This window comes from Chiloscyllium plagiosum, chromosome 2 (assembly GCF_004010195.1).
Source record: "Chiloscyllium plagiosum isolate BGI_BamShark_2017 chromosome 2, ASM401019v2, whole genome shotgun sequence".
NCBI classification, from domain to species: Eukaryota; Metazoa; Chordata; class Chondrichthyes; order Orectolobiformes; family Hemiscylliidae; genus Chiloscyllium; species Chiloscyllium plagiosum.
The window spans coordinates 51,172,586-51,186,376 of NC_057711.1; positions in this window are offsets into that span (position 1 = coordinate 51,172,586).

Consider the following 13,791-nt stretch of genomic DNA (forward strand, 5'->3'; position numbering starts at 1 on the left):
GAAAAGGTCTCTGCTGGGAAACCCGTATTTGCGGCTCAGTTGCTCAAAAGACATCATAACCTCCCCCTCAAACAAGTCTCCCAAACTAGAAACTCCTCTCGCTGCCCATAGTTGGAACCTTGAGTCCATCATCCCTGGTCGGAACCCTGGCATGCCAACTATAGGTGTAAGTGGCGAAATCTTGGATAAACAACCTTCACTCTGACGCATCGCTCTCCATGCCTTGACTGTACTAATGACAATGGGGTTCCGGCAGTGGTCCATAACTGTCCTCATCTTATCCATGAACAAGAGATTAAGAAGAGGGCACTTTGCTTGGGAGGCCTCAATATCCAGCCATATTGAGTTTGGATCGTTACCTACCCAATCGCAGACAAAGGACAGCAGGGAACTCAACTGATTTCCCTTCTGATGTCTGGGAAATCAACTCCTCCCCCTCCTTGAGGCAGCTGCAATTTAGTACGTTTGATGAGGGGCCGCCCACGTTGCCAGACAAAGGAACCAAACCACCCATAAGCTTCTGCAGCGTTGACCTGGAAAACATTATAGGGAGCATACGCATGGGATAAAGCAAACGAGGAAGAACATTCATCTTAATGAGAGATATTCAGCCCAGCCATGAAATTGGAAGAGCCTCTCATCTCTAGAGATCTCGCTTAATATTGTCGAGCAAATGAGCAAAGTTAGTCCAAAATAACAGATCAAACTTGGGGGTAATAAAAATGCCTAGGTGCCGGAACCCTGCCCGTGACCACTTTAAAGGGAACTTAGAGCCACCTTCAACTTCTGGCACATCCTTAAGGTACCCCAAAGGCATGGCCCCCGATTTTGCAAAGTTAATCTTATATCCTGAAATAGACCCAAATGAATTGATACATTGTATCAAATGGGGTACAGAGGTGATCGGGTTCGATAAAAACAGAAGGACATCATCCGCATACAATGTAATCTTGTGTGCCCTCGATTCCACTTCCGGAGCGGTTATGTGGACGTTCTGACGAATAGCCTCTGCCAGCGGCTCTATCACCAACATAAACAACAATGGTGAGAGAAGGGGCAGCCTTGTCGACTACCCCTACCAATTGTAAAATTCCCAGACTTCACTCCATTGGTGATGACCGCGGCCAGAGGGTGGTAATATAAAACCTCCACCCAAACCAAACTGTTCTAAGACATAAAAATAAAAGGCCATTCCACCTGGTCAAATGCTTTCTCTGCATCTAAGGAAATCCCTGAATCGATTGTTGCTGACAAACTTGGACCACATTCAGCAACCTTCTATTATTAGAGGACCTACGGCCCCTTATAAAGCCTGTCTAGTCCTCTCTAATAATATAGGGCAACATCCTTTCCAATCTTAGCGCCAGGATCTTGGACAGAATCTTGGATCTTGGACAGAATCTTGAAGTCTGAATTTAATAGAGAGATGGGCTTGTATGAGGCACAATCCTCAGGAACCTTCCCCTTCTTAAGAATTAAGGAAATCTCAAAGATGGTGGTAGGCATTCATGCATAGCGGAGTGAGTATACATCTCCAAAATCGGCCCTGACAGAATCCCAATAAACTCCTTATAAAACTCACCCGGGAGATCATCAGGGCCAGGCGCTTTCCCACTCTGAAGTTGCCTAGCTGCCTCCTGTATTTCCTGAACTGTAAGGGGGTATTAAGGAGAGAGGCCTGTTCCAAGGTTACCCCTGGGAGATCCAGATTCTTAAAAAAGGTCTCCATTTTAGCACTCCTGTCTTTGCAACCTTCAGACCGATACAATTCAGAGTAAAAGCTCTGAAAAGCCTCATTAATCTTTTTAGCATCATATGTAAGGTCTCCGGCGCTGTTTCTAATTGCAGTAATGGATTGGGGAGCACGCTTTTTCCTAGTCAGGTATGCTAAAAACTTCCCTGGCCTATCTCCATATTCGAACAGCCTCTGTCTAGCAGAAGCAAATTCTTTCTTTGCGTTTTGTGTCAGTATTGAATTCAAGGCAGCCCGAAGGGCCATGATTCGCTGTAGCTTAGTCACCGAAGGCCGCGCAAAATGCGCTGCCTCCACAGCTTTCAACTGCACCTCAAGTAGACACTGCTGTTCCTCCTTCTGTCGTTTCGAGCTAGCCAAATAGGAAATAGCTAATCCCCTAGCAAAGGCCTTAGCAGTCTCCCATAGCATGGACGGACTACTAGCCGTGCCTGAGTTGATAATCAAGAATTCCTGAAACTCCTTCAAAAGGAATTCCACAAATTTAGAATCCTTAAGGAGAAAGGGGTCCAAACGCCAGTGCCGCGAACCTAGCCCTTCACTCTTGGCCTTAACCTCCAAATATACTGCTGCATGATCAGAGATAGCTATATTCCCGATTTTACAACCCATAATCGAATCCAGAAGGACCGAGGGAGCCAGAAAGAGGTCAATCCTCGTGTGACATTTATGTGGGTTTTGAAAAAAAGGTGATGTCCCTGCCAGTAGGATGAAGACATCTCCAAATATCCACCAGCCCCAACTCCTCGCATAAGTCAACCACCTGCTTGGCCTGCGAAGAAATAGTTGGGGGCCCCCAAGGCATCCCGTCTACTGTCGGATCCAAAAGACAATTAGAATCTCCCCCTATAATAATATGCCATGTTCCAAAAGCACTCAACTTAGAGGAAGCACTAATCAAAAATTTACGGGGATGCGCCGGAGGACAGTAGACGTTTAAAATGCCATATTCCTCCCCATGTATCAGGGCTTTAAGTATCACAAACTGTCCCTGCTCATCTTTCACCTGCTCTAGTAATGTGAACGGAAGATTTTTCTGGATAAGTACCGCCACTCCCCTACTTTTAGTAGTAAAGGATGAAAAGAATGCCTGGTCATAACCCCCCTTCAAGATGGGTTTCCTGCAACAAAGCGATTTGAACCCTTTCCCTCTTAAGGCTAGAAAGCACTTTTTTCCTTTTAATAGGCGAATGACTTCCCTTGATGTTCCAGGTGCACCATTTAATAAGACACTTAGCCATATCCCCTTTCAGACATCCTTGAACCTCTTGGAGGGAGAACCCTGCTTACAAAGCGCCGAGCATAAGTAAATAAAGACTCAAAGAATCGAAAAACTATATATACAAAAACTACTCTATCTTAACTATTACTACCAAAAAACTACGAAGAATAACAACTATAGAACCTTGAATGGAAGACTCTTCCCCCTGCCCATAGAGGGCACTAACACCCCCCCCCGCCGCCTCCTTCACAACTCTTTCAAACCTGGACTGTGCCCCAGCCTGAGGCCAGAAAAAAAAAACAAGGAGATGATTCTTAAATCAAAAGACAAAGTCAGGATGAGCACTCCACCCATCCCTGGCTTCATGACACCCCTACTTGTGACTAATAGAGAAGCAGAACCAACAAAGAAAAGAGAGACAACAAAGAACATCCACAAAATTTCCCATCAGAAAATCCAGTTATTAAAAAAATAGGAACAACTTATTCCAAAGTCCTTCCCCTCCCTTTCCAAATAGGAAATTATTAGGGAGAAAGAAAGGAATAAAAAAAAGGAAAAACATGGGGAAAAATAGAAAAGAGAACAAACATTAACCATATTCTTCAGGTCAATCCATCTATTTTAAGGTGTCCACAAAGTTTTTAGTCTTATCTGCCGAATCAAATGTATAAACTGAGTCCTCATGGCTGAAACGAAGTACTGGGAGGTATCTCATAGAGTACTGGATGCCCAGGTTCCTCAGCCTCTTTTTAACTTCATCGAAGGACTTCCTTTTTCGGATTACAGCTGCTGAAAAATCCTGGAAAAACATGATTTTTGACCCCTTGTACAGCAGTGCCTACGGATCTTTTCCCAGGGATCTGGAAGCTTCTATGACTTTTTGCTTGTCCTTATATGAGTGGAAGTGCACTAGGACCGGGCGGGGATGCTGCACCAACCCCGACCTGTGCACTGTAACCCGATATGCCCTTTCAATCTGAAGCCTGCTGGACTCGATGTGAAGGCCCAAAAACTTCGGCAACCAGTTTTCAAAGAAACTGACTGGCTGCTCACCTTCCGGGAGCCTGACAATTCGGAGATTTATCCTCCGACCTCGATTTTCGAGGTCGTCAATATGGTTTTGCAAGGCCCACACATCTCGCTTCAGTACCTGGATCGACTCAATGAGGACTCCATTGCAGCTACCGAGGCCTTAGTTCAACCCTCCACCTTCGCCAGCCTCTCCCAGAGGCCCTGGATCTCCTGCTCATGCTTCTGCAGCATGGATGCAATAGGTTGCACCTGGGCACGAATCTCCCTGCGGATTTCCTGAATCGCAGCCACACTTTCAAGGTAAGTCTCTCCATCGCCCCAGCCAATTCCTGTGAGTCTGTCAGGTCCCCGGGCGGTTCAGGAGAGGCTGCTGCTGCTGCAATCTCTGGTGTGGTAGATGCTGCAGGGGAGTGTCCTCCCTGCTGCTGTTTGCTTGCTCCTTTCCCCTTTGGCATCCTTCCCACTCCCAAATATTAACAAATATGTGTTCTGTAAGGTTTTAAACTAATATTTCCACCACATAAGTTGGCCAGGGATGGCAAAAAACACTGGTATGCCTTGGTTGTTAGGCAGAGCGGTCCACAGCAGTCCTATTGAATCGCCGTCATCTTGCCGAGTCCCCAAAAGGTTTATTTTAAGCACAAGCTTTCGGAGCCCTGCTCCTCCATCAGGTGGTTGTGGAGAACCTGATGAAGGAACAGCGCTCCGAAAGCTAGTGTTTCCAAATAAACCTGTTGGACTATAACATGGTGTTGTGTAATTTTTAACTTTGTACATCCCAGTCCAACACTAGCATCCCCAAATTATATTCAGGAGTAAGAGTAATTAGGCTTAAATAAAGAAAAATACATCCACAGGCAAGGAAGTATAAAATCTACTTGACTTCATCCTCACTAATATACTGTCACAGATGTACAGGTATGTCCATGTACAGTACTGTCCAAGACAGGATCAGCAGGAGCAGGTCCTGAAACGTCGACTCTCTTGTTCCTCAGATGCTGCCTGACCTGCTGTGCTTTTTCCAGTGTCACATTTTATCAACTCTGACTTCTTCAGCATCTGCAGTCCGCACTATCTCCTATAATCCCTATTTGGCCATTACCATCAAGCAGAGGATCAACCCAAGTTTAATAAAGAGTGCAAGAGGCCATGTCAGGAGCAGCACCAGCCATAGCTAAAAATAGGTTCCCGATGCGGTAAACACTATCTTTTTATTTTTCTGGCTTTTTAATGGTGCACTGAAATGCAAGAAGAACCATCAGTAAAGTGTTTTTCATTATACATTATATAGGAAAAGAATATTTTTGTAACCTCTTTCATGTCTCCAAGACATAACGGAGTGTCATGATCTGTGACTTAGTTCGAAAATGTTATTAGGTAAATAAACAAAAGAATGGTACAGTTCAAGTCTGAATAAATGACATCCTACTGAAGCGGGAAAACAGCATACAGTCGCAGAAACAGAATGCTGCATAGACTCAATGGGTTTGGCAGCATCTGGAGACAGAAACAAAGTTTTGACATTTCGACATCAATAGACTCCACTTTGGAACAGAAAAATGGATGAGGAGTGTGCACTCTTCCATCTCACTTCCATGCAAATGAGTCACATTGACTTTGCAACATGAGTTCTGTTCCTCTTCCTACAATGTTGTTACATCTGCTGAGTTTCTCCTGCAACATATTTCTGTTTCAGATTTTCAGTATCCACAATATTTTGCTTTTGTTGAAGTTGTGTAGACCAAAAGACATTGGAGCAGAAGTAGGCCTTTGGCCAATCAAGTACTGTAATGAGTTTACACTCCCAGGTAGAATCTGGTTATTGGATGTCTTCTTTAAGCAAATGCAATTCAATCCAGATAAATATGAGGTGATGCACTTGGACAGGGCAAACAGGCAAGGGAATGCTTGATGAACAGAAGAGCCCTGGGAAGCACCCAGGATCAAAGCGACTTTAGTCCTTTAAGGTAGCAAGACACGTAGATAAAATGATTAAGAAAGCGTATGTGGTACTTGCCTTTGTTCGTCAAGGCAGAGAGTTCAAGAGCAGGCAGGTGATGCTAGAACTGTAGTCGGCCATCACTTGTTAACAAGTACGATTGCCTACACAACATTGGTTAGGCCACAGCAAGAGTACTGTGTACAGTTCTGAAATCCAAATTATAGGAGGGATTTGGTTACACTGTAAAAGGATGCAAAGGAGATTTACAGGATTTTGCCTGTGCTGGAGAACTTTAATAAGATATATCGGATAAACTGGGGTTGTTTTCCTTGGGGCAGAGGAGATCGAGGGAGGACATGATTGAGATGTATAAAGTTATGAGGGGCACAGACAGGGTGGACAGTCTTTCCCACTGGCAGCAGATCAATGACTAGCACAGACTCAATATAGTAAAGGGCCTTTCTCTGGGCTGAAGACATGACTCTAATTGTAAGAATGATATTTATCCAGAATTGAGTCTGTGCTATTGAAATTGTTAGGAAATACATTGAAACTTTGTTTTGAGGTTTGTTTTAGTAACTACCATCAAGTTGTGTTTGTTTCTTTCGCCTTTTGTGATTTTTCTCTGTTCTGTAGGGCAGCTGTATCCTCAATGAATGATTCAGTAACTAACCATCACCTTGACCAACTGCAAGAAATTAAACATATGATAAATCAAGCCATAATTTGTTCTGGGATCCAAGTTGTCCAGTATTAATACCAGCTCGAACTCTAACTCTTTGGACAGTTTGTTCAAAACCATGGAATCTTGTGGCGTTATTCTGAGTCCATACCTGGGATCTCACAATTTCTGTCATCTTTCATAACCAATGTTACTGGTCCAAAGCCAGGCTGTAACATAAATTTGGCTGTCTGGAATTATAACAAGGTCATGTCTGCTGATAACACATATTTTGTGCATTATCCTTCCACAAAATAAACATGATGTGGAGGTGCGTGCGTTGAACTGTGGTGGACAAAGTTAAAAATCTCACAACACCAGGTCATAGTCCAACAGGTTTGTTTTGAAGTACAAGCTTTGGGATTGCTGCTCCTTCATCAGGTAGCTAGTGGAGCAGGATCATAGGACACAGAATTTATAGCAAAAGATCATAGTGTCATACAACTGATGCGATATATTGAAGAAACCGAGATTGCAGTTAACTCTTCCATCTTTTAGAATGGGTTTCAAGTTTTGATTCATTAATATGCAAATCCCAGAACTTCTTTCAAGGCACATTCCCGAGATAACTGAAGGTTTTATATTAAAAAAAAAGGTGACATCTCAGCTCAGGCAATGCATTAAAAGGTAGTGAGGTTAGAGTGTGTATGTGTTCCAATATTGAATCAGGCTCGTTCTATCTCCTAAGTAGGAATTTACAAAATGTCACATGGATTGACTGCCTATAGATTGAGTTTTTGAACAAAATAGAATGTATCTGCAAATACAATTCTGCAATTGCAACTTCACCCCATTGACTTGCATGCGTGCGTGCATGCAACTCTTCCAAGATGTCAGCAACGATCCCAATAAGACAACCGACAAACCATAACACAGTTGTTAGAGAGATTTGGATGCCTCTGGAGGGCTGCTGCCCTGGGCTTGACATGTAGCTCAAACCGTCAAGAAATGTGTAAATGCCAGATTCATCAGCCGCACTGAAGGTTGAGCAAACTATCATTCGATCAAAAAGCAATGTCATCCATGCTCTCAAAACCAATTGCAACATAGTCATCAAACCAGCAGATAAAGGAGGAGCCACTGTCATTCAGAATAGAACGGACTACTGCAAAGAAGTGCACCGACAACTGAACAACCAGGAACACTACAGGCAACTACCAACCGATCTGATCAAAGAACACACCTGTGAACTAAACAGATTGATCAAGGCTTTTGATCCAGGAGACAGTGAGGTCTGCAGGTGCTGGAGGTCAGAGTCGACAGTGTGTTGCTGGAAAAGCACAGCAGGTCAGGCAGCATCCGAGAAGCAGGAAAATCGATGTTTCGGGCTGAGCCTATCATCAGGAAAAGGCTTTTGATCAGTCCTTCAGAGTTCCCTACACACTCTCATCCTACATAATTTTCACATAGGGGACATCTACTGCTTTCCAAAGATACACAAAGCCAAGATATGTGAATGTCCCATCATGACAGGCAGTAGAACCCTGTGTGAGAACCTCCCTGGCTATGTCGAGGCCATCTTGAAACCCATTGTACAGGGGATCCCCAGCTTTTGTCATGACACTGCAGATTTCTTACAGAAACTCAGCGCCCACACACCAGTCGAACCAGGAACATTCCTCGTCTCAATGGGTGTTTCAGCACTCTACATCAACATCCCCCACAACGATGGCATTCCTGCAACAGCCTCAGTACTCAACAGCAACAACTGACAATCTCCAGGCGCCATACGACAATTCATCTGATTCACCCACGACCATAACATCTTCACCTTTCACAACCAGTTCTTCATCTAGACACACAGAACAGCCATGGGGACCAAATTTGCACCCCAATATGCCAACATTTTCATTCACAAATTCAAACAAGACTTCTTTGTTGCATAGGACCTCCAACCAGCACTTTTCACCAGATATATTGACTACATTTTCTTCCTTTGAACCAATGGTGAGGAATCACTGAAATAGCTACACAGTGCTATCAACAGGTTTCATCCCACCATCAGAATTACCATGAACTAAGCTTTAGTATCTGTATCATTCGTGGACACATGCATCTCCATCAAGGACAGGCACCTCCGTATCTCACTCTACCAAAAACCCAAGGATAAACTTACAAAGCAGCACTTCTCTAGCTTCCACCCTAAACATAACTTGAAAAAATGGTGCCTGACAACAAACTAGCTCTCAATGCAGGCAAAACCAAGGAACTCATTATTGACTTTTGGCAGGATGTTACTCATGCCCCCTTACACATTAACAGCACAAGAGGTGGAACGAGTGGAGAGTGTCAAGCTCCTGGGAATGGTCATCCACAACAAGCTTTCTTGGACTCATGTGGACACACCGGTTACAAAGGCCCAACAACACCTCTTCTTCCTCAGGCAACTGAGAAAATTAGGCATGATGGCAAATACCCTTGCCAACTTTTATAGGTGCACCATGGAGAGAATTCTGTCTGAATGTACCACTACCTGGTATGGCAACTGTACCATTCAAAACTGGAGACAGTTACTGAGAGTGGTCAACTCGGCCCGGTCAATCATAAAGGCCAACCTCCCATCTATAGAATCCATCTACCAGACCCGCTGTCAAGGAAAGGCCGCCAGCATTCTCAAAGATCCATCCCACCCTGGCAATGTTTTTCTACAACCTCTACCATCGGGGAGAAGGTACAGAAGCCTGAACACATGCACCAGCCAGTTTCAAAATAGTTTCTTACAAATGCTACACGAAGGATAGAAAGGGAGGCAAGAGAGGAGGGGGGAGTGGCATTTTTGATAAGGGATAGCATTACAGCTGTGCTGAGGGAGGATATTCCTGGAAATACAACCAGGGAAGTTATTTGGGTGGAAGTGAGAAATAAGAAAGGGATGATCACCCTATTGGGATTGTATTATAGACTCCCTAATAGTCAGAGGGAAATTGAGAAACAAACTTGTAAGGAGATCTCAGTTATCTGTAAGAATAATAGGGTGGTTATGATAGGGGAATTTAACTTTCCAAACATAGACTGGGACTGCCATAGTGTTAAGGGTTTAGATGGAGAGGAATTTGTTAAGTGTGTACAAGAACATTTTCTGATTAAGTATGTGGATGTACCTTCTACAGAATGTGCAAACCTTGACCTACTCTTGGGAAATAAGGCAGGGCAGGTGACTGAGGTGTCAGTGGGGGAGCACTTTGGGGCCAGCGACTGTAATTCTATGAGATTTAAAATAGTGATGGAACAGGATGGACCAGATCTAAAAGTTAAAATTCAAAATTGGAGAAAGGCCAATTTTGATGGTATTAGGCAAGAACTTTCGAAAGCTGATTGGGGATAGATGTTCACAGGTAAAGGGACGGCTAGAAAATGGGAAGCCTTCAGAAATGAGATTACGAGAATCCAGAGAAAGTATATTCCTGTTAAGATGAAAGGAAAGGCTGGTAGATATACGGAATGCTGGATGACTAAAGAAATTGAAGGTTTGGTATAAAAAAAGGAAGCATATGTAAGGTATAGACAGGATATTCGAGTGAATCCTTAGAAGTGTATAAAGGAAGTAGGAGTATACTTAAGAGGGAAATCAAGAGAGCAAAAAGGGGACATGAGATAGCTTTGGCAAATGGAATTAAGGAGAATCCAAAGGGTTTTTACAAATACATTAAGAACAAAAGGGTAACTAGGGAGAGAATAGGGCCCCACAAAGATCAGCAAGGCAACCTTTGTATGGAGCCGCAGAAAATGGGGGAAATACTAAACGAGTATTTTGCATCTGTATTTACTGTGGAAAAGGATTTGAAAGATATTGATTGTAGGGAAATCGATGGTGACATCTTGCAAACTGTCCAGATTACAGAGGAGGGTGTTCTGGATGTCTTGAAACAGGTAAAGGTGGAAAAATCCCTAGGACTCTGTGGGAAGCTAGAGAAGTGATTGTTGGGCCTCTTGCTGAGATATTTGTATCATCGATAGTCACAGGTGAGGTGCTGGAGGACTGGAGGTTAGCTAACGTGGTGCCACTGTATAAGGGTGGTAAGGACAAGCCAAGGAACTATAGACCAGTGAGCCTGACCTCTGTGGTGGGCAAGTTGTTGGAGAGAATCCTGAGGGACAGGATGTACATGTATTCAGAAAGGCAAGGACTGATTGGGGATCGTCAACATGGCTTTATACATGGGAAATCATGTCTCACAAACTTGATTGAGATTTTTGAAGAAGTAACAAAGACGATTGATGAGAGCAGAGTGGTAGATGTGATCTATATAGACTTCAGTAAAGCGTTCGACAAGGTTCCCCATAGGAGACTGATTAGCAAGGTTAGATCTCATGGAATAAAGGGAGAATTAGCCATTTGGATACAGAACTGGCTCAAAGATAGAAGACAGAGGGTGGTGGTGGAGGGTTGTTTTTCAGACTGGAGGCCTGTGACCAGTGGAGTGCCACAAGGATCAGTGCTGGGTCCTCCACTTTTTGTCATGATTTGCAAGCATTAGAGGTACAGTTAGTAAGTTTGCAGAATGCACCAAAGTTGGGAGGTGTAGTGGACAGCGAAGAGGGTTACCTCAGATTACAGCAGGATCTTGAATGGTGGGCCAATGGGCTGAGAAGTGGCAGATGGAGTTTAATTCAGATAAATGAAAGATGCTGCATTTTGGGAAAGCAAATCTTAGCAGAACTTATCCTCTTCATGGTAAGGTCCAAGGGAGTGTTGCTGAACAAAGAGACCTTGGAGTGCAGGTTCATAGCTCATTGAAAGTGGAGTTGCAGGTAGATAGGATAGTGAAGGCGGCGTTTGGTATGCTTTCTTTTATTGATCAGAGTATTGAGTACACGAGTTGGGAGGTCATGTTGCGGCTGTACAGGACATGGGTTAGGCCACTGTTGGAATATTGCAAGCAATTCTGGTCTCCTTCCTACCGGAAAGATGTTGTGAAACTTGAAAGGGTTCAGAAAAGATTTACAAGGATGTTGCCAGGGTTGGATGATTTGAGCTATAGCGAGAGGTTAAATAGGCTGTGGCTGTTTTCCCTGGAGTGTCGGAGGCTGAGGGGTGCCCTTATAGAGGTTTATAAAATCATGAGGGCATGGATAGGATAAATAGACAAAGTCTTTCCCTGGGGTGGGGGAGTCCAGAACTAGAGGGCATAGTTTTAGGGTGAGAGTGGAAAGATATAAAAGAGACCGAAGAGGCAACTTTTTCACTCAGAGGGTGGTACGAATGAGCTGCGAGAGGAAGTAGTGGATGCGAGTACAATTGCAACATTCAAAAGGCATCTGGATGGGTATATAAATTGGAAGGGTTTGGAGGGATACGGGCCAGGTGCTCGCAGGTGGGACTAGATTGGATTGGAATATCTGGTTGGCATGGACGAGTTGGACCGAAGGATCTGTTTCCGTGCTGTACAGCTCTATGACTCTAAGTCTCAACTATTCTGTGATATGACTGATCGCCTGTTTGCTATTATATTGTCAAATAATTTTCCACTAAGCAGTACTTCACACAACATGGCTTCTAATTCTTTTAATCAGAATTTATGTTCACAGGCACAAGAAAATCAGCCTGCATTGAAGTTTCATAAACTGCTGAGCATAACCATTAGTCAGCAGATAGCTTTTCATTTAGCAGGAAATTGTACCAGGGATTTATGCCAATAACTACATCTATTTCATGTAATTTAATTGTTTTGAAGGCTTTTTCCTAATCAGTCAATCAAAACCCAGTTGTTTTTTTCAAAACAAGTGACAGTCAAAAAAGAATACTGAGCCAAGTCAATGACTTTCAATGTAGCATATGAGAAATAAGAAGATATAAAAACAAGTACAATTGAATAGCCATTGAAGTAAAAACAAATATGCTTATTCAATTTAATTTCTAAATAACATTTTGTGGAAATTGCAAATTTTGGAATTTCATATTCAAATCAAATCATTCCTGCCCTTAACAAGTGTGATCATTCCACAGCATGAAATGCAGCTTAAAAAGTCAATAACTTAATTATTTTGACAAATCATTCAAACACAACTTTGTCAGCCATTCTTGAATTAGTACCCTGAAGTTTACAGTAAATGCCCCACTTCTATTTCTGAATGAAAAATAAGCATCGACTCAACCAATAAATAGAATGTTAAATGACAAAACTAATAAATTTATCACTCCGATTTTGTAACATCACAGTTACCTCCATTCTGACCAAGCTTGTCATACCTACGCAAGTTAATTTGAAAAACAACTCAACTTAGCCTGTTTCCTCATCCTTTCCTATTACCCTGCTATTTTCCCTTTTAAGGTGTGTTGTATTATGTCTCACAGCATAGTGTACTTTTAAGAGATAAAATGATACATTATGACAGCATCACTGAATCATTGCATGTAATTTTTCCATCTTGTGCCACTTGAAGGATGACATACTAATATAAGGGTGCAAATGATTTGAACCAATGAGGACAATATTTGTATATATCAGCAACTGTAATAAACATCCATCAAATCATTCAATATTACATATCACATCTAGTTCTTATATTGCAGGAGTTCAAACAAACCCATCAGGTGCATATACCCCACTAGATGCAAAAGCCCGCAACACATGGCAAATAAAGATGCTGATCCAATTCCCTTTTGAAAGCACAATTGAATTTGCTGCCATCACACTTTTAAGAAGTGAAAGGTACCATTCACGCATCACATACAGAAGTCTTCCAAAATTACTGTTGATTCTATTGTCAATATTAAGAAGTGTTGGACGTCTTGAAAATACATGAAGGTAGATAAGTCCCCAGGGCCTTATTGGATCTACCTCAGGAGCTTGATGGGCCTTTGACAGAAATCTTTGTATCCAGAGTTTTGCAGCAAAAGATTATTGCCCGCAACAGTGGAATAAAGGAAATAAGATGAACATATAGCCAGAAATGTATGTGAGTGGAAAATTTAGAGGTTTTAAATTCAACTGCAATTGAAGGAAGGAAGGAGGGTGAAGGCTATAAAGAGATTTGAACACAAGCAAAGAGAATTTTAGAAACAGGTACAAATACAGAAAATGCAAGAGTCGGTCCAGCAGCATCTGTGGAGAGAAATAATTCTGAAAAAGTCATGCTAGACTTGAAACATTAACTATTTCTCTCCACAGATGCTGAGT